This window comes from Rhipicephalus microplus, chromosome 3, assembly GCF_043290135.1.
Source record: "Rhipicephalus microplus isolate Deutch F79 chromosome 3, USDA_Rmic, whole genome shotgun sequence".
Taxonomy (NCBI): Eukaryota; Metazoa; Arthropoda; class Arachnida; order Ixodida; family Ixodidae; genus Rhipicephalus; species Rhipicephalus microplus.
Genome location: NC_134702.1, coordinates 10,237,690 through 10,255,210, shown reverse-complemented (window position 1 = coordinate 10,255,210; position 17,521 = coordinate 10,237,690). Strand labels below are relative to the sequence as shown.

The 17,521-nt window shown below is 46.8% G+C and overlaps 1 protein-coding gene across 6 annotated transcripts in view; it reads right to left on the bottom strand.

Annotated features, from left to right (window-relative positions):
• The window catches only part of LOC119182738 (solute carrier family 35 member G1), an 82,153-nt gene that overhangs the window by 9,821 nt on the left and 54,811 nt on the right, over positions 1-17,521 (bottom strand). Inside the window, exon 1 of one of the 6 annotated variants that reach the window (XM_075888861.1) lies at positions 12,700-12,832. The exons of the other annotated variants lie outside the window; for them this stretch is intronic. The gene's annotated coding sequence lies outside the window, so the exon portion shown is untranslated. Of the gene's footprint in view, positions 1-12,699; positions 12,833-17,521 lie in introns of those variants that run through there. 6 annotated transcript variants of the gene reach the window in all.

The window sequence follows — 17,521 nt, the reverse complement described above, 5'->3', positions numbered from 1 at the left end:
TTAGCATTCATACACTAAAAAAAAAAACAACATTTACAGGCAATTACATGCGGACTAATACACACCTTTTTGTTCATTGCGAATACTTCGAAATTTTCTATATTTTAAATTCAAATCGAAGCGAATTTGAATACTGTACTATTCATTCAAATATTCGCACAAGCCTAGCACTGATTTGAGAATGGTTGCCAATTGTGATCCGCCCCATCCTTATTTTCCAAGTTACTTCACCCTCATGGTTCGGCTCCGAGGGTGCTCCCTGTCCTCAGCAGATAGTTCACTTTCATCTCTCCACCTACCGCGAAGCGCTGTCTTCTGCCGAGACTGCTGCACATTACTTTTAGCTTTGTGCATAATAATTTTAAAACCTACCTTTCTGTCCTCCATGTCTAATTCAGTAATCGTGAATTGGAATTCGTCTCGTGAGTTACTCAGCAATGCGATGTCATCGGCGAACCACAGGTTACTAAGATACTCTTCATTAGCTCTTATTCTTAACTTTTCCAAATCTAGGCCGCTGAAAACCTTCCGCAAACATGCAGTAAATAGCATTAGAGAGATTGTGTCTCCCTGCCGTACACCCTTCTTTATTGGGATTCCGTCGCTTTCTTTTTGAGAACTGTGGTGGCTGTGGATTCATTGTAAATTTCCTCCAGTGTGTTTATGTAGGTTTCTTCGATGCTTTGATTCTGTAGTGCTTGCATTACTGCTGATGTCTCGACTGAGTCAAATGCCTTCTTGTAGTCTATGAAGGCTATGTAAAAAAGTTGGTTGTATTCCACACATTTCTCTATCACCTGATCGATAGTATAAATATGGTCTATTGTCTGTGTGAAATCTTTTGGTTGATTGAACTCTAATGTTGTTGTTATTCTCCACATCTGGCACCACTTAACGTAGCGGCAAATATTATTCGGCATAATGCTTTGCCTTTGTGTTACCGGATGAACTAAAACTGCTTGTGTACTCGTGTGACAGAGCCCTAAGTGCAGGTGTTTCTTCTTTCATCGCCGGTCGTTGACATGTCAACTGGCGACACGCTTTGTCGATCGCAGCAGGCTTACGCAAGCTGCCTGGAAAAACAGCTATGGCTCCTAGCCTGGCAAGATGGCAGAACTATGTGCAACTTTGCTTCTGATATACAGTGACTCTATCCACCACCAGGCCAGCACAAGGCGAGTTGTACAGGTGCACAGTGATAAGAGACTGCCTTTGACATCAGTGGGACAGTGAAATGCGAAAGGGAATTTTTTTTTTTTTGTCGTCTGCTGGTGTTTTCAAGTTCAAAGGCTAAGAACTTCTGTTACCGTGTGCCAAGTTCGATAATTCTTTTAGATGCGGAGCATCTAATACTCGAGGCTTGTAGTGCGGCGCCGTCCGCAAGCTTCCTCCTCCTTCTTCCTCCATCTGTGCATCCCTTCCTCCTCTACACACCGCGCGCTTCACTCCTCCACCATCTGTGCACCCTTCCTCCTCTACACACCGCGTGCGCTTCTCCTCTTCACGAACATTCGCTAGCTGTATAATGTAGCGCGCATGCGCCGTCACGCTTCGAGAACATCGGCAGCTGACGCGCGCGCATGCGCCGTCGCGCTTCGAGAACATCGGCAGCTGACGCGCGCGCATGCGCCGTTGCACTTCTCCCCCTTCTCGAACATTCGACAGCTGACAGTGCATGCGCCGTCGCGCTGTATATATACTCAAGGTCGGCGCTCGCTCGCTCAGTTGCCGCTCGTCGGTTGGTTTGTACGGCGCGCCGACGTCCAAGGTCGCGGTGAAATGAATTCCAACGAATCCACAAACACAATGATCGACGTCCCTTCGACCAGCGCCGCCCTTTCGCATACGTGTGTACGTGTTCACTCATTTAACACCCCCTCCTACAACCACGTTAACCAATTTAGCCATCGACCGAAGTAAGTCGCAATTTAACACCCCATTTCACAACCACGTTAACCAATTTAGCCATCGACCCAAGTAAGTCGCACTTTAACACCCCGTTAACCAATTATATGCTCCGCATCCTCCTCTGTGTTCCCCCGAGGGAAGCTGCGGGCAATTTTTTTTTTAATTCATCACAGTATTCGGCATTATATGAGCGTTAGTGCTGCAGAAAGCAGATAAAGAAGTGTTGCAGGGCCCCTTTAACATACGTTCAGCCCACTTTAGAGTGTGGAAGCATAATTTGGCACCAGTAAAGGTTAATTAAGAGAGTGGGAAGAGTTCAACGTTGAGCAGCATGATTTTTCCTATCTTGATACTCTTGTACAGATTCTAGCTGTCAGTTTCCTGAACTTGCCATCTTTGCTGTATGCAGGTGCATAGCAAGGTTAAAGTATTTACCTAAAAAGAAAAAGGAAATTTACAATAATACTAATCATTACTTTGCAGCACTATGTGCAATATTTCTTTTCACTTTTGTTGTATTCAGTTCTTCGCCACAAAGACTGTCAGCAATGCCCAGTGCAAACCACGCCTCATTGGTCGAGGAACTTCTCGATTATTGCAGATTATTCTGTCAAGATTCGAACACCTGAGCTTATTGCAGAGCTTGCACGTCAATCAGCGATAAGGCTGGAATATTCTGTGACACGTTTGTTGCGGCGATGGCGTAGTGGTTAGAGCATCCGCCTCGCATGCAAGAGGTCCGTGGTTCAAATTCCGGTGCCGCGCAGTTCCCAACCAGATTGAAAAAAAAAAAAATCCGCGTGTTGATGGAACTGCATTAGGAGGCCTGGGGTGCGGCCTCACCGGTAACCACCGCCGGGAATGCACTCCCTCACCAGAGAAGGATTGGCCACCATGGTGCAGTGTCTGGCCACTACCTCCCACTTGCATACGTCAAATAACTCACGGCCCTCAGTCCACAGCAGCTGCGAAGCAACTGACCACGGCGGCGGTCAGATCTGCAACGCAGCAGAGGGTGCTAAAAATCTCTGGATCCGGACAGGCCGCCATTGGCACCTGAACTTGGCAACGTTTAACGCTAGAACGTTATCTAGGGAGGGAAGTCTAGCTGTACTATTCGAGGAGCTAGAGGGTGTTAAATGGGATATAATAGGGCTCAGTGAGGTTAGGAGGACAGATGAGGCCCATACTGTGCCACAGAATGGGCACGTCCTTTGCTATCGGGGCTTGGCAGACAGAAGAGAACTGGGGGTGGGGCTCCTAATTCACAGAAACATAGCTGGCAACACAGAGGAATACTATAGCATTAATGAAAGGGTGGTAGGTATTATAGTTAAACGGAATAAAAGATACAAGATGAAGGTAGTACAGGCTTACGCGCCTACATCCAGCCATGATGACGATTCAGTTGAAAGCTTCTATGACGACGTGGAATCGGCAATGAGTAAGGTAAAAACACAGTATACTATACTGATGGGAGACTTTAATGCAAAGGTAGGGAAGAAGCAGGCTAGAGACCAGGCAGTAGGAGATTATGGCATTGGCACTAAAAACGCCAGAGGAGAGCTACTAGTAGAATTCGCAGAACGCAATAATTTGCGGATTTTGAATACCTTCTACCGAAAACGAGAAAACCGCAAGTGGACATGGAGGAGCCCTAATGGCGAAAATAAAAACGAAATAGACTTTATAATGAATGCACACCCAGGAATCGTGCAGGATGTGGAAGTGGTTGGCAAGGTACGATGCAGTGACCATAGAATGGTACGGTCTCGAATTCGCCTAGATTTGAAGAAGGAACGACAGAAACTGATACGCAAGAAGCCAATCAATGAGCTAGCACTGAGAGGGAAAGTACAGGAATTCAGAGTGTCGCTGCAGAACAGGTACTCGGCTCTTAGTGAGGAAACCAACCTTAGCGTAGATACAATGAATGATAATCTGACGAATATCATTACGGAGTGTGCAGTGGAAGTTGGAGGCAGGGTAGTTAGTATGCACTAAGGGACAAAGAAGGCAAAATAAATACCAATATGGATAGGATAGTTAAAATGGCGGAGGAGTTTTACAGATATCTGTACAGTAGCCGTGACAACCACGACCTTAATATATAAGAACTAGCAGTAACCCAGATGACACCCCACCAGTAATGATAGAAGAAGTCAGAAAAGCTTTGGAGAGCATGCAAAGAGGCAAAGCTGCTGGTGAGGATCAGGCAACATCAGATCTGCTGAAAGATGGAGGACAGATTGTGTTAAAAAAACTAGCCACCCTGTTTACGAGGTGTCTCCTGACGGCAGGGGCGGCGCCAGGGGGGGCAAGGGTGGGCTGGAGCCCCCCCAAAATTCTCGCCTGCCCCCCCTATGCCCACCCAAGTGCCCGGAAGCATATATTGAAAACCTAGTAGGAGCAGAGCTAGCTTGCCCCCCCGGAGGAACTCACTTTTCGTGGTTGCCCCCCCAGTAAAAACATCCTGGCGCCGCCCCTGCCTGACGGGAAGGGTACCGGAGTCTTGGAAGAACGCTAACATCATCTTAATACATAAAAAAGGAGATGACAAGGACTTGAAGAATTACAGGCCGATCAGCTTGCTCTCTGTAGCGTACAAGCTATTTACAAAGGTAATTGCTAACAGAGTAAAGAAAACATTAGAATTCTATCAATCAAAGGAACAAGCAGGATTTCGAACAGGCTACTCAACAATTGACCACATTCATACTATCAATCAGGTAATAGAGAAATGCTCAGAGTATAACCAACCACTATACATAGCCTTCATAGATTACGAGAAGGCGTTTGATTCAGTAGAAGTATCAGCCGTCATGCAGACACTGCGGAATCAGGGCGTAGATGAAGTATATATAAACATTCTGGAAGAAATCTACAGGTGATCAACTGCTACCATAGTGCTTCATAAAGAAAGCAACAGAATACCAATCAAGAAGGGTGTAAGGCAGGGGGACACGATCTCCCCAATGCTATTTACCACGTGCTTACAGGAGGTTTTCAGAAGCCTAGAATGGGAACAGTTAGGGATAAGAGTTAATGGAGAATACCTTAGTAACCTGCGCTTCGTCGATGACATTGCATTGCTGAGTAACTCAGGGGACGAATTGCAACTCATGATTACGGAGTTACACAAAGAGAGCAGAAAGGTGGGTCTTAAAATTAATCTACAGAAAATGAAAGTAATGTACAACAACCTCGGAAAGGAGCAGCGCTTCGAGATAGGTAATAGTGCACTTGAAGTTGTAAAAGACTATGTCTACTTAGGGCATGTAATAACCGCAGAGCCTAACCACGAGATTGAAGTAACTAGAAGAATAAGAATGGGGTGGAGCACATTCGGCAAGCACTCTCAAATTATGACAGGTAGATTGCCACTATCCCTCAAGAGGAAGGTATATATCAGCTGTATTTTGCCGGTAATTAACTACGGAGCAGAAACCTGGAGACTTACAAAGAGGGTTCAGCTTAAATTGAGGACGACGCAGCGAACAATGGAAAGAAAAATGGTAGGTGTAACCTGAAGAGACAAGAAGAGAGCAGGGTGAATTCGCGGACAAACGAGGGTTAAGGATATCATAGTTGAAATAAAGAAGAGGAAATGGACATGGGCCGGGCATGTAGCGCGTAGACAGGATAACCGCTGGTCATTAAGGGTAACTAACTGGATTCCCAGAGAAGGGAAGCGGGTTAGGGGGAGACAGAAGGTTAGGTGGGCAGATGAGATTAAGAAGTTTGCGGGTATAAATTGGCAGCAGCAAGCACAGGACCGGGTTAACTGGCGGAACATGGGAGAGGCCTTTGTCCTGCAGTGGACGTAGTCAGGCTGCTGCTGCTGCTGCTGCTGATGATGATGATGATGATGATGATGATTTATATGAATGCAAACGCCTAGCAGTGGATGCAAGTAGATTGTGCATATATTTGCAGATATATTTATGCGAACAATACATGGAAACAGATTTAGCGGCTCATTTAAGAACTTCGGGTGGTAAAAATTCGTGACTTCCACATTGCAGCGGGCCCCATGGCCGTATTGTGGTTCCGTCACGTAAAACGCCATAAATTATTAGGTAGTGTCTATATTGCCGGCTGCCGGCAGATTATATCAGTCGACCGAATACCGGCAGTTCTGTCCTATATAGGAGGGTTGCAAGTAACGAGGCTAGGTTTGGTTCACGTCATTTACGTCAGAAACATAACCTACTCAAGGTTTCTCACGCCACCGCCAGCGGCTACGTCGGCAAATGCTTATAGAGGCCGGGTCGACTCCATCGACTTGCCTTGGCCAACAGATGGGAAGCTCGGGTCGGCTCCCTGGATTTCGTGCCGACCGGTTGTGCGCCCGCGCGCTCGCGACCTTCGGCGTCATCGTAGCTCTGGCCGACTGGGCTGGCCCTACGTCACCTCCTGTCGCCGGCTGTCTTCGGTGACAGCGCAGCTCTGACCTACTGGACCTGCTCTACGCCATCTACAGACGCCGACAACATCTCTCGCAAGTGTACCCCGTCCTCGGACTCCAGTGACCGTTCTTCCATCTTTCCTGTCTCTCCTATCCCCTCAGTTTGTTGTTGCTTCTTCTTCCTCTTTCCTATACCTTTACTTCTACCCTTTTATCCCTCCTTACCCCCATCCCTTTGTGAGCTCTGTGGCGGTGTCGCTCACTGAAGCAGACAATAACGGGGCTCACTTTTCTCTTCCTTTCTCTTAAGAACCACTCCGGAAGCTTGGGTCCTTGACTGTCTTTGACCATGGTGATCAGTGTTGCTAAATGTCGGAGAGCAAAAATAACTAAATGGCAGCTTAAAATCTAAAAATATAGCAAGGGGCTAATGTCGCTGGTTTCTGGTGTATTGTGCCAGCTGCTGGCACTACACGTGCAGCCCCTATTCCGCCCGCACATGTATCGCCGACGTGACAAGCTCGCCAGAAACGGGCGGCATATAAGTCTCATGGTCAATGGCAGCCAATAAGGAGGAACTGGCGGCAACTTTTTTTCGGGGATAATTTGGCGGCTGCCGGCACTATAGGCGCGGGCAAATTATTAATTAGTACAGCCGGTGCCACAAATAAGCTATATAAAGGAGCTAGTCGATCGCCACACCTAGCAATGTAACCTGCGTCAGACGCACGTTCCGTTGCTGACTTTTCTCTGATTGACATTTGATACATGCCGCGTTGTCACTCGCCGCTATGGCCTTCGCGGTGTTATATAGGACACTGATTGATTGATTTGTGGGGTTTAACGTCCCAAAACCACCATATGATTATGAGAGACGCCGTAGTGGAGGGCTCCGGAAATTTCGACCACCTGGAGTTATTTAACGTGCACCCAAATCTGAGCACACGGGCCTACAAAATTTCCGCCTTCATCGGAAATGCAGCCGCCGCAGCCGGGATTTGAACCCGCGACCTGCGGGTCAGCAGCCGAGTACCTTACCACCGCGGCGGGGTTATATAGGACACTGGTGGATTGGCTTTCCCTCGCATCCGCTACGCCAGAGGCGCAATATCCTAATGAAACGTGTACCAACAGCTGCGTGCATGGCATGCGTGCCGTGAGTTTTTATATACGTGTAAACCCAATACTGAAGGCATGTCGATATGACCATAACTTGGCCGACTAGCTGGTGCTTCACAATGTGTAAGGGTTATAGCACCAAGCACATATAGGACAGTGAATGAGGGACGAATCAGCACTGCGTGCCATCATAATGTCGCTGCAGTGTAGCCCTGGAAACGTGCATTTAAAATATAATAAAGAACCGTTTCATGCTTACATCTTGGTCCGCATATGGAAGACCCAACCAACGGGAGGTTTAATAGTCGACTTGTCGACGGAATCGAACACGTGAACATCAACAAATGAGCTCCTGCGCTATTAAATGTGGGTTCATAATGGTGATGATGACGATGTTTTCTTACTTGCAACAGCTCCCAGGTCAGTGGTGTCTACCCACTACATTGATCGGCCACCAAAACGGCGTTCAATGGAAGTCTATAACAATTATAACACTCGAAGGCAAGGTAAGAAAATGCTGGTTGAATTTTGCGACGCCGCAGTAAAACATTCTAACCTTGGTATCTGTGTGTGTGTGTGTGTGTGTGTGTGTGTGTGTGTGTGTGTGTGTGTGTGTGTGTGTGTGTGTGTGTGTGTGTGTGTGTGTGTGTGTGTGTGTTACAGCGAAAGAAAGAAAAATAAAGACGTTGATCTCAAGAACGTCTTTTCTCCCTGGCGTAGCAACGACAACATGCTTTTTCTGAATTTATAGAACTCAAGTAATTTAGATACTATAATTTTCGTTGACAGCACATGTATGCAGAGCTCGCTCATTGGAAAACGCTTTCGTCTGCAGAGTTAACGAATGTGATGTGATGCCAGCCGCTCGCTGCTTTCTATGCAGAAGTGACGGAATTCGCGCCGGTAAAAAAAAAAAAAAAAAACGTAGAGCGCAGAGCGGCAAAATGAACCGCCGCCAAATGCAATTTGCACTGACAGCGTTCGTCAGAGCACGGTGCGCGATGACAGGGAGTTAGCGTCCGAGCTCTTTACGACCACGACTCGTCGATTCGACGCGGACGCGCAGCTGGGGTTTGCGCGAGCGACAATCACCCCCCCCCGGTTCAATCAATGCGCGCGAATAGCTCCGCGATGGGGGCGACACGTGCCGCTGATTCCTTTTCAGGCGTGACAAGAACTCGTGGAGAGAAGTCATGCAGCTGAACGAGTGTGCGAAGGCGGCAGCACAGTGCGCCGATGTCCATCAGCCGCCGGTTGTTGCCGTTCCGTGAAAGACAGATTTAGCTCTACGTACACAGTCGTCGTCGTCGTCGTCGTCATCATCATCATCATCATCATCATCATCATCATCATCATCATCATCAGCCTGACTACGTCCACTGCAGGACAAAGGCCTCTCCCATGTTCCGCCAGTTAACCCGGTCCTGTGCTTGCTGCTGCCAATTTATACCCGCAAACTTCTTAATCTCATCTGCCCACCTAACCTTCTATCTGCCCCTAACTCGCTTCCCTTCTCTTGGGAATCCAGTCAGTTACCCTTAATGACCAGCGGTTATCCTGTCTACGCGCTACATGCCCGGCCCATGTCCATTTCCTCTTCTTTATTTCAACTATGATATCCTTAACCCCCATTTGTCCCCTAATCCACTCTGCTCTCTTCTTGTCTCTTAAGGTTACGCCTACCATTTTTCGTACACAGTACAATCGTTTAATTATTATTGCCATGCTGTGGACACTGTAGCAGCGAGAGGATCGATCGCGACCAGTCGTTCGTTTCGACGTTTTGCAGAGAAAGCCGTTATGCGATCGCAACTACAATCGATTTTAGAGGCGTATAGTTGTCCGCCGACGCCGACTGTGTCAGAAACCGCTATGGCGCAAGTGGATGAAAAAAAAAAAGAATAATCCGAAATGAAGAGGTGTTGAAACCCAGGCCCCTACGTCACAGTATAGGGAACTCTATATACACAAAGCCGCAGCGGTGCTTTGAACTGATTCGTAAAAAAAGACACGGGCATCACGACGGGCAAGGATTCGCGTTAACAGCTGGTCCGCCACGGTGTATCTGTGGTTACTGTGCTTGGCTACTGATCCGAAGGTCGTGGGTTCGATTTCGACAGCGGTGGGCGCATTTATTTGCAGGCGAATGGTATACAGACTCATGTATTGTGCGATGTAGACGCACGTATAAAGAACACAAGGTGGTCGAAATATCCGGAGCACCATTGCGGCGTCCCTCGTAATCATATCGTGGTTATGGGACTTAAAGTCTCCGACGTTAACGGGTGTAATGTAGAGTGGTAGAAGACCAACATAACAGTAAGGAGTCACACAGCGCTAATTGCGTAACAAGAGGCTGGTTTAAAGCTTTCCCCTTTTTTAAAATTGGCTCAGCCGTAGTTCTTCATCGGCAGAGTACACTTAATAACATCATAGTGGGCAGCACCTCGCAACTGAACTTGTAGTATAGTCGGCCCACGAGAGTTTAATCAGTACTCCTGAATTCCTGGTTTCCAAATTACTTTATATTTTTTTCCAGATTATCCGCTTTTTTTAATGTCCGTAGTTTCTATTTGTCAATTTCCAATATTTGTTTTGTTTTCCTTCATCGCTCTCATCATTTTAACAGAGCCCGGCCGCGGTGGTCTAGTGGCCAAGGTACTCGGCTGCTGACCCGCAGGTCACGGGTTCAATTGCCGGCTGCGGCGGCTGCATTTCCGATGGAGGCGGAAATGTTGTAGGCCCGTGTGCTGAGATTTGGGTGCACGTTAAAGAACCCTAGGAGGCCGAAATTCCCGGAGCCCTCCACTACGGCGTCTCTCATCATCATAAGGTGGTTTTGGGACGTTAAACCCCACGTATTCAGCAATCAATCAATCAATCAATGAATCAATCAATCAATCAATCAATTTAACAGACGTAAGCTGACGGTGTTCTAGTGTTACCATGGTTGTCCTTGTGCTTTCACACGTATCCGTTGATCTGTATTTGGTGCATTTATATTCTTCCCTTCTCAATAAGTCCTTTACTTTCGAGTAAGCGCCTGTCCTGTGTTTCTGTGTGTCTTTCCTCGTGCGCTTGAGACCACAGCTATAGCATACAAAATCAAAGTATTTCGTTAGCACTACCCAGCTCTTGGCCGATCTCCCAGCGTGGGTGCCGCAGATTCGAGGCTTTACTTAAACCTACAACGGGCGCTAGAAAGGCCTCTCCTTAATTAAGAGCTTCCGCTGTGACTGTGCTGCATAAGCCACTGTTGTCTAGACGTTATAGAGTTCGCTGTCGCGGTGTCGGAATATCGGAGCCGCATTTTCGATGGGGACGCACACGTATAATGAGGTGTTTACTATTATTATTATTATTATTATTATTATTATTATTATTATTATTATTATTATTATTATTATTATTATTATTATGTGGCTGTGCATGTCCGACGCGCATGCCCGACGTTTTCTTTTTTTTTTTACGAAGACAGTATACTCTCACCTAGGCTTCCTAGCAGCAACAAAATATAACGCGAGGAGAAATCAGATTATGAATACCACTAGTGAAAAGGCCGCAATATTCATATATAAGTAAGTATAGATTATCAAATAATATAATTATATAATTCAGTAAGCCACGACGTGCCTGAATTACATCGGACGGCCTATCCGCGGTCCATGAAAAATGAATGAACCGATTATCTCAACAGCCAATCAGCATTACCACCCGACGTCGCGATTCCGAAAGCGTCGGCATAAGTGACGGCTTCTTCCTTTTGGGCTTCCTGTCATGAGAAGCGAGCTTTCCCGCAGCTTACGTGAGCTCACACGTGCAAGGTGAAGCCTGCCTGCTTTTTTTCCGAGAGGAAGACACGATGGCGATGGTGCGCTATCGACTGATGGACGCGCTTCGTCGAACGATGGGAATGATTATGAGATCCCAGCGGCCGGTACTTCTCATGCTGCTCACGAAAGCCGTGGGGAGAAGCAGCAAAGAAATACATGTAAAAGTTATAAGGGTCACGTGGTAGGCGTACAAAACTTGTACAGATATTTGCTGTAATGGAGCGATGATCTCCGTGGTCATATGTAGAAGAGAAAGAAAACAGTACGGGCTTAGAGAGCCACTAAAAAGTCACTCATGAACCTTATTCAGACGCCCTGAGGAGATTAAGCCGCCAGAGGGTCCTCGCACAAACATTATTCGGGTTCACTACTTCCGAGTCCAACAGCCAGCCAGCGTGGCAAATGTTTCGTCACACGGTTTCTCATGAATGGCGACGGCAAGTTATTTTTTCCGCCACATTTTCTTCCCTTACATTTACATTACAATTACTTCCAAATACATCCCTTATATTTCCCTTGAAATCATTACCTGTTAGTTCTCATTAATATTGCGTCTAACAAAGAGAAACGAGCCCTCAAATTTACACTTCTTACCTATATGTTCTGCGACACATACGACAACTGATCTTGCAACAATAAGATGAATATAGAGAATGAAAAACTAAACAAAAAAAATTACGGCATATTCACGGGGTGAATGATGATGAATGGGCGAGGCTCCGGAGGGATTCATCGGTAAACTGTGAATCTTCTGTGTAATTCGCCCAGTCGATCATCATGTAAAGACGTGAGAAACGCTGTGTGTGTATATACACAAATCAACTTTTATTTGTTCTTAGACGATGGATGGCTTGCGATGTCCCTTCATTATGACGGCTTTATGGTCTGTGCCTTGCGCTCTCTCCGCTGTGCAGCCTTATCCATCCGGCGACTCCGAGCGCGCGCCAACAGCGAACGGATTTTATTACAACGCTCCCCCTAGCGTACGTCGCCGCACTAAATCGAACGATTGCCTTCAACCAATGACACGCGCCATGTGTGACATCATTCATATTTTATAAGATCTCGCGTCTTTCATCAACTACAAGTACCGCTTTCTAGTTTATAACATCTTGCATCTTTTCATCATCAGCTACAAGTACCACCATCTAGTAAACACTACAAGAACTAAACGAGAGGTGGCTACATACAGGAGACGGTACCGCCATCTAGTGAACACTGCAAGAACTAAACTAGAGGTGGCTACATACAGGCTACAGGGGACGCACAGCCCACGCCCTAAGGAGCTTCGCCCCTAAAACGGACCCCAAACACCGCGGTACCGTATACCACGCCGAAACAGCAGCGGGCGTGCTCTGCCAACCAGCCCCTGTCGCACGTGCGCCGGTGGCGTCACACTGTGGCCTACCCCGGAAGAGATCAGGGACTTACCGACATTGCGTCCTGATAGTTTGCCCCTTCAGCGTGAGGGATTAATTGATGAACCAATACCGCAGATTGACCGCTTCACGCGGGTTATCGACGGCCAGTGCACAGCTGCGCGAAGGCTTCTCTGTCTCAGTCGACCGATTTCCCTCCCTCCCTCCCTCTTTTGTCCACTCCCTCGGGCGACGTCTCGGCTGGGCGCCTCGCGTGCGACACTCGGCGCGTGACGTCAGCGCGCGTCATCGCTCTCGCCCAGCGACTGTGCGGCGGATCGGCGAGTCGCTCATGCTTCTAGAGCGCCGCGTAAGCAATTACTGCTACGCATGCGCAGAAAAGTTTGCGGCAGTATTCGTATTACCGGGAAAAACAATTGCTTCTACGCAGGTGCAGGAGAGTTTGCGGCAGTGAGTGAGTGAGAATTTATTAGAAGGCAGAGAGGTCGGCCTGAGCTAGTTCGCTCTAGCCTGCTACTCTACACAGGGGATAAGGGAAAGGGGAAGGAAAGAGGGATGAAGGGTGATGATGGGGACAATGAGAGGTGGTGCGTATGTACAGTAGCCACTTAGCATAGTACCCTAAAGTCTAGTTTCTAGTCCAGTGCTTTTTATAAAGTCTAGAACAGCCTTTGTAGCAGTTTTTGACACTGTTTGGGCGCGCGTTCATTGCTGACAATATGCGGCTTTCACTTAATGGTGTTCGTCCAATGCTAGCCAACGTTGCAGTTAGCATTTTTCTTTGCGCCACGTATAATGCACAGTCACAAAATATGTGAGCTATCGTTTCGCGCACTTGGCAGCGTTCACAATTCGGAATGTCCACACGGCCGATTAGGTGGGTGTAGTGGCGAGTGAAGGCGACGCACAGGCGAATTCGGTGCAGTATATATATTGCGGCAGTATTTGTATTACCGGTATTACCGGTAATACAAATACTGCCGCAAACTCTTCTGCACATGCACCGGTTCTTCTTCTGCACCGATTCGTCGCGTCATAAGACATGTTTTAGGTTATGTTACGTGCCAGAACCACGATATGAATATGAGAGAAGCTGTAGCGGGGGTCTCCGGAAATTTCGACCTTCTTTTACTTGCGCTGACAACGCACAACACAGTGGCCTTTACCGTTTCACCTGCGACCGCTGTGGCATCATCATCATCATCATCGTCGTCGTCGTCGTCAGCCTGATTACGCCTTTGCCGTTACTACGCGTATTCTCCTGTGGCCCGTAGCGCGTGCATAGCAAGTTAAAAAAAGATTTTACGTGCCTAATTGCTCGTGGTTTAAAGCATGCTTCTCGTTACAGAGTGCAGCCATATATGCGAAAGCTTCACTTACACAAGCCAATTTCAACTTTATCGCTTCCACTGTATAGAAATCCACAATTCGAACTTCTCGAATAAGACCTTACAGTATCACCCGCAGGGCGCGGGTTCGAATACCGGCTGCGGCGGCTGCATTTCCGATGGAGGCGGAAATGTTGTAGACCCGTGTGCTCAGATTTGGGTGCACGTTAAGGAACCCCAGGTGGTCTAAATTTCCGGAGCCCTCCACTACGGTGTCTCTCATAATCATATAGTGGTATTGGGACGTTAAACCCACATATCAATCAATCAAGACCTCACAGTAAAAAACATGAACTAAGAGGTGGAAGTACGCACGAACAGGATATCGTCATCCCGTTCAACTCTTAAACGAAGCTTAGGAGTCCACTAATTTTTATTCTTCGCCATCTGATCATGTGAATTTTCTCGACGTATACTTTTCGAGACTGAAATACGTTTATCTTGGTATAGGAAGCGCAGCCACTATTACACAGAACACACAACACAAGCGCTTGTGTTGTGTGTTTTGTGTAATAGTGGCGACGCTTCCTACCAAGACGAATTCATGCGAACTGGCCCGATACAAGTGTTTATTAAAATACGTTACTGAACTTTTGGTCGACCCCGGCATAAAACACTTTCATGTTTAAAAAAAAAGATGTTCGTGGTCTGTAAAAAGTGGAGGCGTCTGCCATAATGGCTTTGGTGCATGCAGAAGCGACGGAGTCCTTGTTATATCATCAGGGGTCAACATACAAGTACGTCTGCACAAGCAGAGGCCGTGCACATTACGATGACGTCACCGTGCACATTACGATGACGTCAACGTTAATGTAGAGGCCGCATCAGACTGTTGCGGAAGATTTGCCGGTGCTTTGCGTCCAACGGAAAGCAGTACTTGCCGTTAACATCCGCCGTTGAGTGGTGAGCGAATCCGGCTGCATTGTCATGGATCAGCGAGATCAAGTTACACGAACTCCTGTGCCCCTTTTAAAGACTCGGCCGCTCCAAGGAGGCGCACCCGCGAACCCACACGTACGGGTGGTTCTAAGTGTTCGTTGCTCAGCAGATGACAGTCGGGTCTTGTAATACAAGCTTACGTTGCGATACAACGCCCCGTTTTATTCGCCCGCGCGACTACAAAAGCGCGTCGCATGTATTCGTCTCGCCTGACGCAAATGCCGCTCCTCGAAGCATTGTTCCTGTTGCTATTACAACACGCTGTGCAGGCTTGCTCCGTTGATTTATTGAGCCCCTACATGCATACCTTGCTGCGTACATTTAATAATTGTGTATTTGATGCGAGTTTTGAATCGCGCAAAAGGCGAGCCAGAGGGCACACGATCTCATATATGCCATGCCTAATAAGTGCCGTTCATAGAAAAAAAAGTTGAAAAATTCTCGCATCCATTTTTTTTATCTGCATATACGCCGTAATCCGTGGGTAAGTTCTCCACTGTTTTCATTACTTAACCTTTATGACAAGACTAGGTCGTAATGAATCACGTATAATTACTTGTGATCAATTATTGTTCTTTCTCTTATTTGCTGTCTTTCAAGGTAATAAAGTCAGTTTTTCAGTAATCAATTGTATGTAATAAGTTTAATTAATGGCAGAACAATATATAATGATCGAATTCGTCTAAGTAGTTATGAGCTACATCTGGTAGGTTATATAATCTTCTTTCGATATAATCATTTGTGGTCGTGGTAACGATTCCCAGCCATGGCGACCACGTTTGTATGGGGGGCAAAATGCAATGACACTCGTGTATTTCGATTCAGGTGCGCGTCGAAAAACCCCTTGCTGTTCAAAGTTAAAACGGGGAACCCCACTATGGCGTGCATCATAACCGTATGTACCGTAGTTTCTGCCCAGAAAAGCCTATACAAGTTGAAAAGCAAAGAACGATCGAAAAGGTTAGTTCTACTTTATCCAAAGCGACACAGTCTAAAGGTGGAATTTTCCGATAACAAACGCCTTGTACTTACGCATTGGTCACCTCAACATGCCCGCTTGCAGTTTAACGTCCCACAACCACCATGTGATTATGAGAGACGCCGCACTGGAGGGCTCTGAAAATTCTGACCACCCGGGGTTCTCTAACATGCACCTAAACACAAGAAACAATTATTTGAGCGCAGACACACAAATTTGAGTGCAAACACAGAACTGGACCAACAACAAGCTTTTTCATTTAAACATAAGTATATTCGATCCCGCCTCCTGCAGTCGAGCAAGTACCGTAATAACCGTGAAGGGTATAGGCGTTAGTGTGTGACACCGGGAGTCAATACAGGGACAATGAAAAATAGAAGATTCGATTACAAAAGCAAATATGAAGAAAACATAGCCTTTATGCTAGACTGGCGACAGGTGTTGGAAAGCTGATTGCGTAAATCAGGCTAGGCGTCTAATTAATCGTCGCTACTCGTTTCGAAGGAGATGCTATAAGGAAACACCATAAATAATCGTCAACAGATGTCAGATATATCGCAGAGCGTTTGTACTCGTGGATGATGAGCTAATGATCCGCGAAACACGCTAGCGTTCCATCACTGCACTTCAGCCCGCCATCATGTGGGACCTCATCGTAATTAGGCTGTCATTAGGCCTATATAGCCCCATCGGCGATTCTGCGTTGAACAGCTGCTGCTAAAGTCCCTTGAGGCGAAGGTCGAAGCCAGGCTTTACGTTTACGTGCTCTTACAGCTAAATCTTCCGCCTGTACTGATTATCTCAATTTTGCGTATGCGAACAATTACTCAGAAACGCATCCGCGATTAAGAAAGAATGAAACTTCAGCAAACGAAACATAACAAAATTGCTAAGCACGCTTAATGACGTGCACCCCTCAGCGTAACCTATACATAACATTATCTCGTACAACTGCCTTTTAAATTACCAATGTCTTTTTTTTTTTGAGGACTGCATGTAAACGTTGCCACTTTCCCTCTGCAAGCAGCTTGATATACACAAAGTCCTCTTAACAACAGGCAAAGTAACGCGGACAAAGAAGAAAAAGAAACGTGGCTGATTCGCCTATATAGGAATCACTGTAACACAAAAGTGGAACGTATCTTTGCAGAGGTATAGTTGAGCGTTTATTGTGCATTGTTCCAGCAACGCCAACAAATCGCAAAGTCATGGTAGGAACGGCAGGCAGCTCGAAAATTGTAGTGCACATCTCAAGCAGAAAGCACGTAACAAAATTAGCATACGCAGGACGAGCACGGACTAACAACTGTCACAGCTTAAAAAGCGCGCTGTTCAAACAGAAAGGAAGACGCACGAAACGAGCACACAAGTAGAGTGTACTAGAAGGGGACAGTGCATGGGTCCACACAGGGCTCCGTGCTGAGGCAACTTTATTTTTTTTTTGAAAATCCAAGCACACCGGTACGTGCTTGTGACTTGTTGGCAAACTTGCCTTCGGCAGGCTTGATGTCGGGAAAGCAATCGCATTAATATGACTTATGAAGTGTTTTAAAACAGCGAAAGAGCAA